The sequence below is a fragment of the Microtus oregoni genome, unplaced genomic scaffold (assembly GCF_018167655.1).
Source record: "Microtus oregoni isolate MIOR12 unplaced genomic scaffold, Mior012 000052F_ref0000163, whole genome shotgun sequence".
NCBI lineage: Eukaryota > Metazoa > Chordata > Mammalia > Rodentia > Cricetidae > Microtus > Microtus oregoni.
The window spans coordinates 11,951,801-11,970,381 of NW_024543828.1; the positions used below are offsets into that span (position 1 = coordinate 11,951,801).

Consider the following 18,581-nt stretch of genomic DNA (forward strand, 5'->3'; position numbering starts at 1 on the left):
GTAACTTTCTAAATGTAGTAATTAGTAATTTGTCAAGATTGCCATTAGGCATACAAACAGACACTCACTATCCAGCCATTTGAACTTCTGCACCACCTTCTACGTTAAATCCTCAGATGCTAGCGAATGTAAACCAGGTCCTCTTTTAATGGAACAGCATTGCAGGTGTTACAGATGGATGAACCAAGACATTAGATTAAGTACCTCGCCTTTAGAGAAGTGGGTGAGGTCAAACTAAGAATAGAAGCCCAAGTATTGTCACCTGTTGTAAGCATAAATCCAGAACCCTTACCATCTTCCTACAAGCCCAAATCACATAGTGTAATCAAGTTTTAAATACTTTAAACATATGTCTTATAGATCATATCATTAATCTTTTCAACTCATTTATAGAAATATGGTACTGTACATATGAACTACAGAATACGAAATATTTCTATGCAAACTTTTATTGGTAAAAATAAATCTGACTTGAAAGCTTAATGTACATACATAAATTCTAATGAAATCTTTCATACATTTGACCTATTACAGAAACTAGATATAGGTTAAAACTCAACTCTTACACTATATATAGTAAATCAGTTTTATTATGGGTGATTATGAAGCCATCACAGGACAAGTCAGTCACATTCTGAGATCAAAGGGCAAGTCAGTGGTAGATGAATCAAACATGCTGCAACCTAATAGTCTCTCTCCAGACCTGAGTACACATAATCCCACCATGCCAATGAGTTTTTACAGGCAGGAAAGAGTCATGTGTCTGTTTGAAGTAGTTGGTCAAGTTTATATAGATCTTTATGTATAATTCTTTTAAATTCATGCTCTCCCGACACAACAGAAGCAAGCCTATTTTTCAACCCAAGCAACAGCAGTCGAAACCAAAGAGGAAAGCAGAAGATTAACCCATATAGGAGGTGGGGGGAAAGTACTTAGAAATGCTTTTAAGGGTCTTCCTGCCAGTTCCCTCAAAAGCGCTAGTGAAGACTTCCAGAAGGAAGCATGCCCAGTTAGCCCTATGGGCCAATTGGGGGATGGAATGAGGGACCCACACAGCTTTGGAAGAATAGAGGAAGAGCTCTCTGCATAAACAGGTACAAAACGCCATGCATCGGAACCTTTCATGTCCATCCCGCACTCTCTGCTCAAACTGTAGCAAGTGTTGTTTTAATCATCTGCACTTAACACTCTGACTTTAAGAGCAGGGCTTGGGATTGAATCCAGCACACACCAATCTAGCTGCTCTCCTGCCTTCCAAATGCAACAGGGACGGTGGGAGGTGGGAAGGAACAACATCTGATGACAACAGCTCTTTTAAGGATGATCCTACCTCTCTATAAGAAGTTTTCTAGCTTCTAACTGGAGAAAATGAAACTTGTAAGCACATCCTGCCTCAGTGAGAAGTCAGCAGAGTCTCGGGCACAGAATGAGTTTCAGTTTTAAAATGAGCCAGTGGGGTTTTTATCAACTCTATGCCAGAATTCCAGAAAAACTATTACTTTTAAAAGTAAAGTTGAAGAATATATTTTATTTCATGGCATGCTATGCCTGTTTAGGAACCTTAGTGCAGTGTTCAAAAAGCTAGACTTTGCGTGTATAAAATATCTGAAGTTAACTGCTGAAGAAATCCACTAGCTTTACATTAAACTATAGCCCCAAGTAAAACAGACTGGCCTATAGACATACACAGTATAAACAAGCAGAACACACTGTTGTCACTGGCAGACTACGGATGAAAAATATACAAAATGTTCGCAATCAAATGTTGGGAGAGGTTTATGGTTATATGGTTCTCGGGATGCAGTTAGCAGAGTACTTGCCTCCCAGGCATAAGATCCAATGCCCAGCACAGCCTAAAAGTGCATGTGGTGGCACACACCTGTAAACCCAGCACTGGGCAGGGAAAGGCAGGAAGACCAGAAGTTCAAGGTCATCCTTAACTCTTTTTTTTTTTTAATTTATTTATTTATTAAGGATTTCTGCCTCGTCCCCACAACCGCTTCCTATTTCCCTCCCCCTCCCCCGATCAATTCCCCCTCCCTCATCTGCTCGAAGAGCAATCAGGGTTCCCTGACCTGTGGGAAGCCCAAGGACTGCCCACCTCTATCCAGGTCTCGTAAGGTGAGCATCCAAACTGCCTAGGCACCCACAAAGCCAGTACGTGCAGTAGGATCAAAAACCCACTGCAATTGTTCTTGAATTCTCAGTATTCCTCATTGTCCGCTATGTTCAGCTAGTCCGGATTTATCCCATGCTTTTTCAGACCTAGGCAAGCTGGCCTTGGTGAGATCCCAATAGAACATCCCCATTGTCTCAGTGTGTGGGTGCACCCCTCGTGGTCCTGAGTTCCTTGCTCGTGCTCCGTCTCCTTCTCCTCCTGATTTGGACCTTGAGATTTCTGTCCGGTGCTCCCGTGTGGGTCTCTGTCTCTGTCTCCTTTCATCGCCTGATGAAGGTTAATATTCATGAGGATGCCTATGTGTTTGTCTTTGGATTCACCTTCTTATTTAGCTTCTCTAGGAACATGAATTATAAGCTCAATGTCCTTTATTTATGGCTAGAAACCAAATATGAGTGAGTACATCCCATGTTCCTCTTTTTGGGTCTGGCTTACCTCACTCAGGATAGTGTTTTCTATTTCCATCCATTTGTATGCAAAATTCAAGAAGTCCTTGTTTTTTACTGCTGAGTAATACTCTAATATGTATATATTCCATACTTTCTTCATCCATTCTTCCGTTGAAGGGCATCTAGGTTGTTTCCAGGTTCTGGCTATTACAAACAATGCTGCCATGAACATAGTTGAGCATATACTTTTGTTGTATGATAGGGCCTCTCTTGGGTATATTCCCAAGAGTGGTATTGCTGGATCCAGGGGTAGGTTGATCCCGAATTTCCTGAGAAACCGAAACACTGCTTTCCAGAGTGGTTGCACAAGTTTGCATTCCCACCAGCAATGGGTGAGTGTACCCCTTTCTCCACAACCTCTCCAGCAAAGGCTATCATTGGTGTTTTTTATTTTAGCCATTCTGACAGGTGTAAGGTGGTATCTTAAAGTTGTCTTGATTTGCATTTCCCTGATCGCTAAGGAAGTTGAGCATGACCTTAAGTGTCTTTTGGCCATTTGAAGTTCTTCTGTTGAGAATTCTCTGTTCAGATCAGTGCCCCACTTTATAATTGGGTTGATTAGCCTTTTACGGTCTAGTTTCTTGAGTTCTTTATATATTTTGGAGATCAAACCTTTGTCAGTAGCAGGGTTGGTGAAGATCTTCTCCCAGTCAGTGGGTTGTCTTTTTGTCTTAGTGACAGTGTCCTTTGCTTTACAGAAGCTTCTCAGCCTCAGGGAGTCCCATTTATTCAATGATGCCCTTAGTGTCTGTGCTGCTGGGGTTATACATAGGAAGTGGTCTCCTGTGCCCATGTGCTGTAGAGTACTTCCCACTTTCTCTTCTATCAGGTTCAGTGTGTTCGGACTGATATTGAGGTCTTTAATCCATTTGGATTTGAGTTTTGTGCATGGTGATAGATATGGATCTATTTTCATTCTTCTACAGATTGACATCCAGTTTTGCCAGCACCATTTGTTGAAGATGCTCTCTTTTTTCCATTGTATACTTTTAGCTCCTTTATCGAAGATCAGGTGTTCATAGGTTTGTGGGTTAATGTCAGGGTCTTCTATTCGATTCCATTGGTCGACTTCTCTGTTTTTATGCCAATACCAAGCTGTTTTCAATACTGTAGCTCTGTAATAGAGTTTGAAGTCAGGGATGGTAATGCCTCCAGACAATCCTTTATTGTATAAGATTGTTTTGGCTATCCTGGGTTTTTTGTTTTTCCATATAAAGTTGATTATTGTCTTCTCCAGATCTGTGAAGAATTTTGATGGGATTTTGATGGGGATTGCATTGAATCTATAGATTGCTTTTGGTAGAATTGCCATTTTTACTATGTTGATCCTCCCAATCCAAGAGCAAGGGAGGTCTTTCCATTTTCTGGTGTCTTCTTCAATTTCTTTCTTCAAAGACTTATAGTTCTTGTCAAGTAGATCTTTCACTTCCTTGGTCAGGGTTACCCCAAGGTATTTTATGCTATTTGTGGCTATCGTGAAAGGTGATGCTTCTCTGATTTCCCTCTCTGCTTCCTTATCCTTAGTGTATAGGAAGGCAACTGATTTTTTGGAGTTGATCTTGTATCCTGCCACATTACTAAAGCTGTTTATCAGCTGTAGGAGTTCTTTGGTAGAATTTTTGGGGTCGCTTATGTACACTATCATATCATCTGCAAATAACGAAAGCTTAACTTCTTCCTTTCCAATACGAATCCCCTTGATCTCCTTATGTTGTCTTATTGCTATTGCTAGAATTTCAAGCACTATATTGAAGAGGTATGGAGAGAGTGGACATCCTTGTCGTGTTCCTGATTTAAGTGGGATGGCTTTGAGTTTTTCTCCGTTTAATTTAATGTTAGCTGTTGGCTTGCTGTAAATAGCTTTTATTATATTTAGGTAGGACCCTTGTATCCCTATTCTCTCCAAGACCTTTATCATAAAGGGGTGTTGAATTTTGTCGAATGCTTTTTCAGCATCTAGTGAAATGATCATATGGTTTTTTTCTTTCAGTTTATTTATATGGTGGATTACATTGATAGATTTGCGTATGTTGAACCAGCCCTGCATCTCTGGGATGAAGCCTACTTGATCATAATGGATAATTTTTCTTATGTGTTCTTGGATTCGGTTTGCCAGTATTTTATTGAAAATTTTTGCGTCGATGTTCATGAGTGAGATCAGTCTGTAATTCTCTTTCTTGGTTGGGTCTTTTTGTGGTTTTGGTATCAGGGTAACTGTAGCTTCATAAAAGGAATTTGGCAATGACTCTTCTGATTCTATATTGTGAAATACATTAAGGAGTATAGGTATTAGTTCTTCTTGGAAGTACTGGTAGAATTCTGCATTGAAACCATCTGGTCCTGGGCTTTTTTTCGAAGGGAGATTTTTGATAACCATTTCTAATTCTTCGCGAGAAACCGGTCTATTTAGATCATTCACCTGGTCTTGGTTTAGCTTTGGTATGTGGTACTTATTTAAAAAAATGTCCATTTCTTTTGTATTTTCCAGTTTTGTGGCATACAGGCTTTTGTAGTAAGATCTAATGATTCTCTGAATTTCCTCTGTGTCTGTGGTTATGTCCCCCTTTTCATTTCTGATCTTATTTATTTGCGTGTTCTCTCTCTGTCGTTTAATTAGTTTGGATAGGGGTTTGTCGATCTTGTTGATTTTCTCCAAGAACCAGCTTTTGGTTTCATTGATTCTTTGGACTGTTTTCTGTGTTTCTATTTTGTTGATTTCAGCCCTCAGTTTTATTATTTCCAGTCTTCTACTTCTCCTGGGCGCGTCTGCTTCTTTTTTTTTCTAGAGCTTTCAGGTGTGTTGTTAAGTCCCCAATGTATGCATTCTCCGTTTTCTTTAAGTGGGCACTTAGTGCTATGAACTTTCCTCTTAGCACTGCTTTCATTGTGTCCCATAGGTTTGAGTATGTTGTCCCTTTATTTTCATTAAATTCAAGGAAGACTTTAATTTCTTTCTTGATTTCTTCCTTGACCCAGGTGTGGTTCAGTAGTTGACTGTTCAGTTTCCATGAGTTTGTCGGTTTTTTGGGGGCAGCGTGGTTGTTGCCTTCTAATTTTAATCCGTGATGATCTGATAAGACACAGGTGGACACTGATATTTTTTTGTATCTGTGGAGGTTTCCTTTGTTTCCGAGTATGTGGTCAATTTTTGAGAAGGTTCCATGAGCTGCAGAGAAGAAGGTATATTCTTTCCTATTTGGGTGGAATGTTCTATAGATGTCTGTTAAGTCCATTTGCTTCATTACCTCCAATAATTCTCTTAATTCTCTATTAGGTTTCTGTCTGATTGACCTGTCCCTTGGAGAGAGAGGTGTGTTGAAGTCTCCTACTACTAGTGTGTGTGGTTTGATGTCTGCCTTGAGTTCTAGTAATATTTCTTTTACATAAGTAGGTGCTTTTATATTGGGGGCGTATATATTCAGGATTGAGACCTCCTCCTGATGAATTGTTCCTGTTATGAGTATAAAGTGACCGTCTCGGTCTCTTCTGATTGATTTTAGTTTGAAGTCAGTTTTGTTAGAAATTAGTATGGCCACACCTGCTTTTTTCTTAGGACCATTTGCTTGAAACACCTTTTCCCAACCCTTTACTCTGAGTAGGTGCCTGTCTTTGTGGTTGAGATGTGTTTCTTGCAAACAGCAGAATGTTGGATCCTGTTTTCGTATCCAATCTTTTAGCCTGTGCCTTTTTATAGGTGAATTGAGCCCATTAATATTAAGTGATATTAATGACCAGTGGTTGTTTACTCCGGTTATTCTTATTGCTTTTGGTAGTAGAGATTGTCTCCCTTCTTTGAGATGTGCTCGTGAAGGGTCATTAGATGCCTGGGTTATTGTAGGCAGTGTTGGCAGTGTTGGATTCCTTGGGTTGCGATTTTCCTTCTATTACTTTCTGTAGGGCTGGATTTGTGGCTACGTATTGTTTAAATTTGTTCTTATCCTGGAATGTTTTGTTTTCTCCATTGATAATGAATGATAGCTTGGCTGGGTATAGTAGTTTGGGTTTGCATCCATGGTCTCTTAGCTTCTGCAGAACCTCTATCCAGGACCTTCTGGCTTTCATAGTTTCCATCGAGAAGTCAGGTGTAAGTCTGATCGGTTTACCTTTATAAGTTACTTGCCCTTTTTCTTTTGCAGCTCTTAATATTTTTTCTTTAACCTGTATATTTTGTGTTTTGATTATTATATGGCGAGGAGATGTTTTTCTTTGATCCAGTCTGTTTGGTGTTCTGTATGCTTCTTGAATATTTAAGTGAATATCTTTCTTTAAGTTGGGAAAGTTTTCTTCCATAATTTTGTTGAAAATATTTTCTGGGCCTTTGAGCTGTGACTCTTCTCCTTCTTCTATTCCTATTATTCTTAGGTTTGGTTTTTTTATTGTGTCCCATAGTTCCTGAATGTTTTGTGTTGAGAATTTGTTGGCTTTGCTGTTTTCTTTGATCTGTTCGTTTATTTTCTCTATGGTGTCCTCAGCATCTGAGAGTCTTTCTTCTAGCTCTTGTATTCTATTGATTATGCTTGTTTCTGTAGACTCTGCTCGTTGGCCTAGATTTTCCATATCCAGCTGGTCCTCAGTTTGTATTTTCTTCTTTGCCTTCATTTCAGTTTTCAATTCTTGAACTGTTTCCATTACCTGTTTGATGGTTTTTTCTTGGTTTCCCAGGGTATCATGTACGTATTTACTCATTTCTTCAAACTTTTTGTTATACTTCTCATCCATTTCTATAAGGGCATTTTTTACATGTTGTTTAAGGGACTCTATTATCTTCATAAAGTCGATTTTTTCCATTTCTTCTGTGTTAGGTTGTTCAAATACTTCTGTTGTAAGATCATTGGGTTCTGATGTTTTCATGTTGTTTTTCGGATTATTGGGAGAATTCTTGCCTTGGCGCCTGCCCATCTCCTCCTATTGATCCTATCCAATGGGTCCTTTAAAAACCGGATCAGGTTTCCCTGCTGGCCAAGGGCTCTGCTTACAAAATGCCCTCACTCTCTTTCGTGGTTCCTGCTGCAGGCCAAGAACCCTCTCACCCCTCTGAAGGATCTTCAGGACAGGACCAGGCTCCCCTTGTGCCAGTGACCTGGCCAACCAAAGGCCTACCTCTTTGATTCGATTGTAGTAGGGCGATCTGCTCTCCTTATTGCACGCCTGTTCCCGCCGCTTGGGTCTGCCTCTGCGCCAGTCCCTGAAAGCCTCTTCCTGTATGCGGTGTTGCTCCGCCGCGTCTGGCCGCCGCAGCTCCGCCGCGTCTGGCCGCCGCCGCTCCGCCTCTGTGCGTCTGGCCCCATCCTTAACTCTTAACTGCATAGTAAGGTGAAAGCAAGACTGAGCTATGAGACCTGGATATGGGAGAAAGGGGAAAACTTGAATGCAAGTCGGCACAAGCAGACGGTGGCTTCCAAACGGTATTTAAGACCATGGGCGAGTAATGCCGTGTGGAATGGAAGGAAGCGGAGTGAGTGCCACTGCTTCTAAAGGAAAGGACTCTGCCAAGCCCACCCGAAGCTTCTGCTGGCACAAATGGGGAATCCCTAAAAACCTCATACTGAACAGCAATGCTGCACATATGCATACTCAAACTTTTAATAAAGTCTCCCAATCCATTCATAGCCCCATCTGAGGGATGATGCTGGAGCCAGCCTCCAACCTCTTAACTGTATATCCCTCTTTATGGCTGTTTCAAATTTAAAGTGTATACTCATCCTTTCCTAGATTCCTGACGGCGCTAGACAAGACTAAATATAACAGATGGGTAAGTGCTCACTGTAACTGGAAACCCAAATGTAACATCAGATCTCACAGGCCAATACCTTAACACCAATGGCTTTAGTGTAATGGCCTTTCTGAAGACCTTTGTCTTTCCTCTCCCAACAGAAATGCTACACTGACATTGATGGATGACCAGTAAGTGCCAGGCAAAATTTTTTTAGGCTGACATTAATAACCTTTACTTACTTTATTTTAAAGTCAATCAGTAAGTGTTCCTTCAGAATGCTAAAACAGTACAAAACACAGTCGGATGTGTCTGTTGTTTTAAGGTTTTTAAAATAATACAATGTTCAAAATGTAAGTCAACTATTGGTCCAACCTCTAAAACACTTCTGTAAATTTCAAAGTTCTATGAACTATAATGTAAACATCATCAAACTAGAATGACTTTCTGTACTCTTAGTACTTATTAAATCCATGGAGTGTAGGTACCATAAACCCAACCACATTGCAGACTTCATACAAAAAGTAATACCACACTAGCAAAAAAAAAAAAACAAAAAAAAAACAAAAAACAAAAAAACCCAACTTTCTCATGTGACTTCCTGCCTCAATATCTAACTCTAGCTTCCCCCCACACACACATACATTATGGTACCTAAGACTAACATTGTGTGTTACTCTCCTCAATACCAACTGTCTGATTTCAAATAAAATCACTCACATGAAAAGAACCCTAACTGTATTTCCTAGGTCGGCCTTCCAAGACTCAATAGCAAAAAAAAAAAAAACAAAAACACGAAATCATGAAACATGGTGGGAAAGAGAACAGTATCTGTGTCTGTATACTTGCTGGAGAAATAAAATCCCTAGAATCTGAAAATTGTGCATATTTCCACTCCAGTTAGTACCTCTTCTTAGACACCACCAAAATAAACACCAAGATTTGAGCCAAGTGTGATAGCATCATTAAAATGTCAAAATTGAAGCCATGGAATAAAATCTACAACAGTTTGTTTAGGGTTAAATCATCCAAAAATTTAAGTCAGATGATATGATAAGCCATATGTAGTAAAAGGTTTAATTATAGGATCCAGGTGATATGAACCAGCTTTCGCTGTTGGAATTCTCGTTTCCTCTCTGAAGAACCTAATAAAATCAATGGGGCAGTCATTTGTAATGAGAAAGAAAAGACTGTTTCATGCAACAGAAAGCTACCATGGCGTCAATAATGTGGCTACTGGAGGAAAAGGGAGTGAAACAAAGATCCTTAGACTTTTCTGTGTGGTACCAGGTAACGCCATCATCAGTAAGTGATATAAAGCCTTTGGTTCAGTTTGACACTAGACAATGTTTACCAAAGCCCTGGCACTAGAGAATAAACGATGTAGAGAAACTAAAGTATTACCAGGGGTGTTGTTCCCTGGGAATTTCCAGTTTCCTGTGGAAAGGGGAATGCAATCTAAGACGGTAAATATCAATAAAATCCTTTACTCTTTATGATTTGAACAGTTTCAGAGGGAGAAAGGGGAAACAGAGAGGGGCCAATAGGTCAAGAACCTGTATAATTTTATAAAGATTGACGCAGTACAGAAGATAGGGCTGAGAACACACTTTGGGTTCAAAAATACTGGAGCATGTTGTACTGCCTCCCAGTTCTACCTGTCATGTGAGCCAGTGCAAAGGGTGGAATACATCATCTCCACTTAGTCTGCAGTTGAAACATTAAAAGGAGCTAAGGATACCATTGTACAGGTGGCTGGAGAGATGGCTCAGCAGTTAGGAATGCTGGCTGGTCTTCCAGAAGACCTGAGTTAAATTCCCAGCACCCACATGGTAGCTCACAACTATCTGTAACTCTGTCCCAGGGAATCTGATGCCCTCTTCTGGCCTTTGTGGGCACAAGATACACAGACATACATGCAGGCAAAATAGCACAAGCAAGAATAGCCATCACACAAAAAAAAATTTAAAAAGGCAAAATGGGTTATAAATCTCCTAGGCAATATACACTAGTAATTGCGTATGTAAATGCTCACCATAGTTCACAAAATCTCTACTGGTTCTAGGAAAGAAACCCATGGAATACTTTCAGCAAATTATTTTTCCAAGTCTTGAATAATGTATAGAACTAGTTATATCACACATATAAAACTCATGATTTAAGAGAGGCCCACAAAACTCAATGACGAGCACAAATAAACACTAAATACCTATGTACCATAGCTTTTCTCTTCAGGTAAAGAACAGTTTAAGAAACTATTTAGCCAAGAGTTGGATATCCTCAGTGAGAGATGGTCTATGCCTGGCAAACAGGACAAGAGAATGTGGCTACCCTTCTAAATGTATTCTATAAAGATCATCCATGTCTCCTTAAATTGGCTTCATTCTTAGTGCTGTTTTAAACAGAGCTGAAATACTACCAATGAGAGAAGTAATGAAATACGTAAGTTATAACAATTACCAGCATAGTACACTGGGCTTTCACCATGTGACATAAAGTGATAGAATAATGATAATGAAGATGGCAGAAGTACTGTTCATTTTTAGTGTTACTGAGGGTTTCTGGCCTCAATCTGTGATTTCCCTAAAAGCTTTACCTCAGATACACTTCTCATATGGCCAGAATGACATTTGTAAGATGCACCTATGAACCTGACCTAATATATTTACTGAGTTCATAGTTGTTTCTAAGGTAAGTGAGTCAAGTTTTCAAAACCAGAAACTAGGGAGTATCCAACATTCATCTCACAAGCGTGGATCTTTCCAAGCCTGCATCTGCTGCTGCTTCTCAAGGCTTTGACCTATTAATAGAAGAGCTGATGACAAACAGACAAGGTCTTAAAACAACTTCCACGTCTTGGAGACTTTCTGATATCTCAGAAGAAGTTTTTGTTTTTACCAACATGTACTGGACCTGAGTTAAACTTGATGTTAAATCTGAGCTCTATTATTTAATGCTTGCAGAGCAAGGTCAGACGAACATAGGCTGCTTCCCTTGCTACAGCCCTTGCTGCAAACCTTATCAATCATTTCTGATTCCTGTGTTTGGGTTTTAAGAAAAATTCACGTGAGTTTGTTCTTAGAGAAGGTGAAATGACCTAAAATAGACATTTTTCATGAGTAGAACAACACATTATGTACTAGACATAAATACAGTAATATACTCTGGCTTTATTTTGGATAAATTGTATTTTCCGACACTGGAATGCCTCTGAGGTGCCCTACAACCATATAAAAGAGACTGAAAAGTGCTGTATGATATCTAAAGCGACTGAGGTCCAACATGTTTTGACTCTAGCTTCCTCAGACAGACACTATGTCCTTATGCACATGAGTGAGGTACAGAAGAAATGATGGATTTGAATGTCAGTACCCAAAGATGACTTCTATGGGAATTCTGGTCAAACTAAACTTTTCTTGTGGCATCTATGGTGCAGTTCAACACATTTAAACTCTGAGATATAGTCTAAGCATTTATGAACATGTAAATTTATAATCTTATAATGAGTAAGAAATAATTTTAAAAATAAAGTATGTTCTCTATAATCAATGTTCCCTTTGACTTAGTATTCTTACAATAAGCTCTCTAATAATATGTTCACAAGAATAGTTCATTCATAATAACTAACAGATACTTTATTTCACCGAAAAGAAAATTGCTCTTTGGACACCAGTAGTACTGAATACATATGTGTGCTGTTGAGTGTGATGTGTACTCTGACTGAGGACTGTAAAAATCAAAGATTCTGGAGGCTGAAGAGATGGCCAGCAGTTAAAAGCACTGGCTGCTCTTGAGGACCTGCCTCCAATTCCCAGCATTCACACGGCAACTCAGACTGTAACTCTACTTCCAGAGGCTCTGATTCCCTCTTCTGCTGCCTTCAGTTCCCAGCATTCACACGGCAACTCAGACTGTAACTACTTGCAGAGGCTCTGATTCCCTCTTCTGGTTTCTGCGGACACCAAGCAAACACATGTATACGTACACATGCACACACACACACACACACACTACAGAGGGGAAGCAAACACATGTACACACACACACTACAGAGGGGAAGCAAACACATGTACACACACACTACAGAGGGGAAGCAAACACATGTACACACACACTACAGAGGGGAAGCAAACACATGTACACACACACACACACTACAGAGGGGAAGCAAACACATGTACACACACACACACACTACAGAGGGGAAGCAAACACATGTACACACACACACTACAGAGGGGAAGCAAACACATGTACACACACACTACAGAGGGGAAGCAAACACACGTACACACACACACACACTACAGAGGGGAAGCAAACACATGTACACACACACACTACAGAGGGGAAGCAAACACATGTACACACACACCACAGAGGGGAAGCAAACACACGTACACACACACACACTACAGAGGGGAAGCAAACACATGTACACACACACACTACAGAGGGGAAGCAAACACACGTACATACACACACACTACAGAGGGGAAGCAAACACATGTACACACACACTAGAGGGGAAGCAAACACATGTATACACACACACACACTACAGAGGGGAAGCAAACACATGTACACACACACTACAGAGGGGAAGCAAACACACGTACACACACACACACTACAGAGGGGAAGCAAACACTCATCCACATAAGGCATTCCTTTTAAAAAGAAAAACACAATTTTTAATTTGAAAAAAAAATCGAGAACTCTAGAGAGACCACCTTTGAGAGTTTGGTTAAAAGTCCTTCTGTAAGTGAAGCGCATTTCTTTCTTCAAGTGAAAATGAATTCCTTTTCAGTAAAAGGCTGGGAAAAGTTAGGAGATGTTACAGAAGGTCAAAATTAAGTCCATTAAATCCCAGACTCAGATTTAGTCACCATAGAGACAGGGGAGATAAATAAACCAGTAACCTTAACAAACATGCTGCACCTTTGCCAGACGGATCTGACTTACCATTATTTGTTCGGAAGTATCTTTTAGTCCAAACATAACCAACTGTGAAGACTCCAAAACCAAACAGAACTAGACCCAAAAGAAATAGGAATTGCTCATGCAAGCAAAGGGCAAGCAAGAGAGTCAAGAGTTCCCCTCCCCAGCAATGTGCTCTCCATTCCCCTTGAAAAATGCCTACAACATGAAGCTCTAGAGGCAATGACATGTGGGGAAAATATGTGGTGCCAAGCCAGAGGAAACCATATCAAAAAAGAAAAACAGACATGAAGTAACTGACCTAATTAAAAAGCAAACAAGTTCGTGTGAAACAGAGAGCATGGCAGAAGGGAAGGCAAGGACCATTAGCCATAAAGTGAATTTTGCAGGCTTCTGCAAGGAATGGAGATGATGGGCTACATACCCATCGCCCTCTGGTTAGAACAAAATGAAGATTCTTCTCCAGCGTATACTGGACCTTTAGACATGAAGACTCATCCCCTGCCTGGTACTGGCCTACATCATGAAGCTCTAGAACACAATAAATGTTCTTGGTCATGGAGGTCACCAAGAACACAGAAGAAGAAACAGATACAGGAATTTGAGCTGATGGGGTAAAAATACACAAGGAAGACTTGTACCATTGGAACTCCGTGTTCTAGCCAGGGCCAAAAGGCCATGTTTCATAGTCATTTACTTACTGTATGGTAGTAGGAATAACCAACCTATGAGTTTGTTTCAATCAGTTACCTACTGTGTGATAAAGAGGAATATTCCATGATTCTTAACCCTGAAGTACAAGCTTACATTAAAATAAACAAGCATCATAAACCAGCAATAAAATGGTACTTACATTCATCCACATGCCCTCCAGTTCTTGTCCGTACATCCATATCACCTTGTAGTTATAACCACGATACGTGAGTGTGTGCATGCACACATACATACATACAAACATACATACATACACACACAATTTGCAGCCTGTACCATAGCAAGCTTTTGTTATATTCTTTCGTATTAATAAGCAAACATCAAAACCTAAATTTTTAAGAAATTTATAGCATTCCACTACAGATCCACCAAAATTTACTTAACCAGAAGTTTTTGTTGAGCCTTAGGCCTGCAATCCCAGCTACTTGAGAATAAGGCAGGAGGATCGCAAGTTCAAGGCCTGCCTGGGCTACAGAGTGAGTGCCAAGACCAGTGTGAGCAATTTGTTGAGACTGTCTCAAAATAAAGCAAAAAGAAGGCTGTAGAGTGCTTGCCTAGCATGCACAGAGCCACAGGTTCAATGACTAATGTTGAAAAAGAATGTACCTGTTGAATAAATGAGCCACCTTTCTAATGCTGGACAATTAAATTTGTTCTAATTATTTATTCTTACAAGTAACACTGTGATGGATACCTAAACATGGGTCATTTTTCTCCTGTTCTAGGGATAATCTACTTAGAACACCCTTCCTCAAACAGGATTACAAGATTCAAAGCTACTAATATTTGACTCCTGCCACTTACAAGTTAGTTTGTGTCACTTCTTTCTCTTGTTTTAAGGGTGGGCCTGAGCTTGGTTAGCATTTCAATTGTTTGTCTTTACATTTCACTAAGGCTAGATGGGTTTTCATGCATCTACTCACGTTGTGATATAATGTGAATGAATGGCTTTAGCCATCTACCTCCTGACGAGTTCGGTCAGCCAGTAGTTCTGGAACATGCACCTCATGCCAGGCCTATGAAGACCTCACTACCTGCACGACTTCTGTACGTAATATTGAAATTATCTTTTCCTATGTGCAGCCAATTTTCTGGGCATGATTTCATTTTGTTAAAATTATACCGTTTCACAGTAGAGACGGAGGTATATGAATCTGCTGGTCTATCTTCTTTCTGACTTTTCTACCTCATTACAGCTTACATGGTAATTTCACACCTACAGACTTGATAATTAGCCTATTTCCTGTGGTCTTTGTTCAAAGTATTCCAAAAGTCACATAAATATGTTCTCAGATAATTAAAGTTCCTATCCACAATTCATAATTCTTCTGCTCTAACGTAAGTAATATTTTTACTAGAAGCATGTGATTTAGAATAAAAACTTACACAAGTTTTCTTTATCCTCTACATGTGATATGTTGTATTGAAACTAGTTGTGTTTTTAAATTACCTTGCTGCAATCAGAAGGGACCTCGGGTGTAGCTGAGAAAGACTGACCCGAGGCCTGCCTTTGTAAGAGGATACTGCTCGCCCTCTCTTGAGCCAAAGGAACAACAATGGATCTGCATGAGGCTTTTCATCTCTGGGTCGCTTTAGAGTAAAACCCTTTTGTGACTGAGAGCAGTGGAGGCTCGGACAAGCAGCAGTGTGACAAGCAGCAGTGTGACAAGCAGCAGTGTGACAAGCAGCAGTGTGACAAGCAGCAGTGTGACAAGCAGCAGTGTGACAAGCAGGATCTCCAGTCCTATGTCACAATGTGCACTTTCAAGTTTGAGAAGCCCTGAGAGAGACCACAGGAATCTTCCAGAATAAGATTTAAAAAAAAAAACAACAAAAGTACTCATGTGTTTTGATGCTCCTCTTCATCAGGTACCACCAGATTAGAGTTCACCTGCCACCCGTTTAAAGCACCTCCTTAAAATGAACATGGATGGCTCAGGCCAGAATAATAAGCCAAATGATTTGCAAGAAAGGACAGTCGAAACTTTGCACCCACAATGTTATCTTCAAGTGAAGTTGAAAAGCCAAGTGCCTATGTGAGCAAGGTGTTCTAGTGTGCCAACAGGCCCCCACCATTTGTGTCCCGAAGACTGTAGAGAGAGCTGAAGGCTGTGGCAAGTCTCGCAGCCTGTGCTCTCCCCAAAGGAACAGCAGCAATTTGGCTGCAGCCTATTGTAGCCAAATGGGAACATACGCTTGGCGGTGCCAAAACTTCTGCTATTTCAAGAGACGGCAATGTGGATGTTTAAGAGTGTGAAAGCTCTCGATTTTTCAAGGCTGGCAACGCACATGCATTTTCAAAGAACACCTCTCTGTGCCAGATCCAGCCTACCAGTGTGAGGCTAGGGCTCTAGATGGAAGAGTTCGCAATGCTTTAAGCCTGTGGAGTCCATCTGTGCTGATTTGTACGCAGACTATGTGGGCTCCAAGAAGAGAAATCACATCAAAATCAATGGCACACATCAAATCACTATGACGACTGTCTTCGAAATTTTTGTTTGGTGAATATTTTAAAAAAACCTGCCAGATCAATAATGAAAATAACCATATGGCAGTTATACAAATATTTCCTAAATGTGAAATGTATCCAATTCATTAACAATATCATTTCCACAGTACGAATTAAAGTACTTTATTTAGCCCAGCTCATGTGTCTGCTACAAGTACGTTGTGAGGGTTAGAGAAATGGCTGGGTGGCTAAGCTGCTTTTCTAAAGGACCCAAGTTTGATTAGCACTCACAAGGGACTGCAAATCAAGTTATAGGGAATCCAGCAACCTCTTCTGGTCTCCTCAGGGACTGCACAGACATATATGCAGGTCAAACACCCAAAGCACAAAATTTTTGTCTTTAGAATTTTTCATAAAAGAATTATGTTGTGTTCAACTATATTCCAAATAATTCTGTAAACTGAAGGCAGCCAGAGTAATGTCAAGCCCTAGAATTGCAAATTTTGTGGAAGATAAATGCTGTATAAATCTTAAAAAGGGACATATCATTTTAAAATTTAACCATCCTCTTATGGAACTTGAAAACTCCATTTTCCTGAATGATTTAACTTTCTCCCCACCAAAAAAAATGTTAAAAAAAATAGGGTGTAAAATGCAGAGTTTCCATTGGGCCCTAGACACAGCTGTATCTGCAGCAAGTATCACCCACTTTTTTGCTTATACCTGTTTCCTATGGAGGTAGCAGAAATTCCAGGCATTTTCAGTCTTCTTACGGTAAAGGAAAAATAATCTAGGTATGCCCTACACCTGAAGAATATTGCCTCTAAAATGCTTGACTTCTGTATAACACTCCTGCCTTGGCACACAGTGGAGCTCAGCAGATCAAAGGAAGAACAAGATTCAGCAGTATAACCCTGCGTGTTTCCGTAATGTTCAGAAAGAATATGGGAAAAAGGGACTTTAGCAGGTTTACCTATGTAGAGAAGGCGCCAGCACAGTGACCTTTTCATGTAGAAAACTGGAAATCTCAACAAGTACAGGGCTTGCAAATACCATGTCTCTCCTATAAATACAGAGACTGGGGGACAAGAGGAAGCACTCATTTTTGCCTTGTACCTGGCGTAGATCTCTCTCAGATGTCCCTCCAATTATTTTCAAAGATGAATGTCCCTTCTCTCAAGGGAAGAAATAAGGAAGCCTGAATTGCCACAGAGCATAAATCAGCAACCGGCTAAAGGAAGCAGAGGATATCTCGCCAATGTATGCCAACAGTAAAAAGTCCAGGCCGTGTGGCTACATGCACCACGTTCATGGTGCATGGCTGTTTCTGAACTTGAGGGCAAACTAGAAAACGCATGTTGGCTCACGTTATGGAGACCCAGCAGAAACACTCTACGGTGGTGTTAGCACCGGGTTCTTTTTTTTTTTTTTTTATTGAGAAAAGGAGAAAAAAAAACAAGTTTCCACCTCCTCCTAGCCTCCCATTTCCCTCCCCCTCCTCCCCCCCTCCGCCCCCTCCTCCCACCCTTCTCCCCCTCCCCCCACTCCTTTCCCCCTCCCTCTCCAGTCCAAAGAGCAGTCAGGGTTTTCTGCCCTGTGGTAAGACCTAGGACCTCCCACCTCCGTCCATATCTAGGAAGGTGAACATCCAAACTGGCTGGGCTCCCACAAAGCCATCACATTACGTAGGATCAAACCCCCGTAGCACCGGGTTCTTATAGTGACTTGCCTCCTTCCACCCAGGACAGAAAGCTTCCTGGGCCTGAAGCACTCGGCTGGCACAAAGCACCAGGTTTCCAGCCACCACCAGGAGTCTTCTTCCACTCATCCCAGGGTTTGCTCTCTGCAGCTTTCCTGCTCCCTACTGTTCACCCTGCAATTTGGGCTGCTCTTTCTTTTCAAATTCGGTGGTGCCTGCCGCATTCACTTCTAAGTTCTCAAATTCAAAGCAAATGAGGTTTTTGCTTGAAAAGGCATTCCCCAGAGAGCTAATATTTAGGGTAAGCAGTGATACTGGTTGGGCCAACTAAAATAAACCTTCTTAAACTTCTCAAACAAACAAAGCTCTTTGTATAATTACACAAACTGGAAAATTAGAGATCAGCATAAGAATCTGTAGCAATTAGTAGCTCTTAC

General features: G+C 40.6%; 1 long non-coding RNA gene across 1 annotated transcript in view; it reads right to left on the minus strand.

Annotated features, from left to right (window-relative positions):
• LOC121437550 overlaps positions 1 to 18,581 on the minus strand; it is a 63,823-nt gene that overhangs the window by 24,431 nt on the left and 20,811 nt on the right. The window lies entirely within an intron of this gene.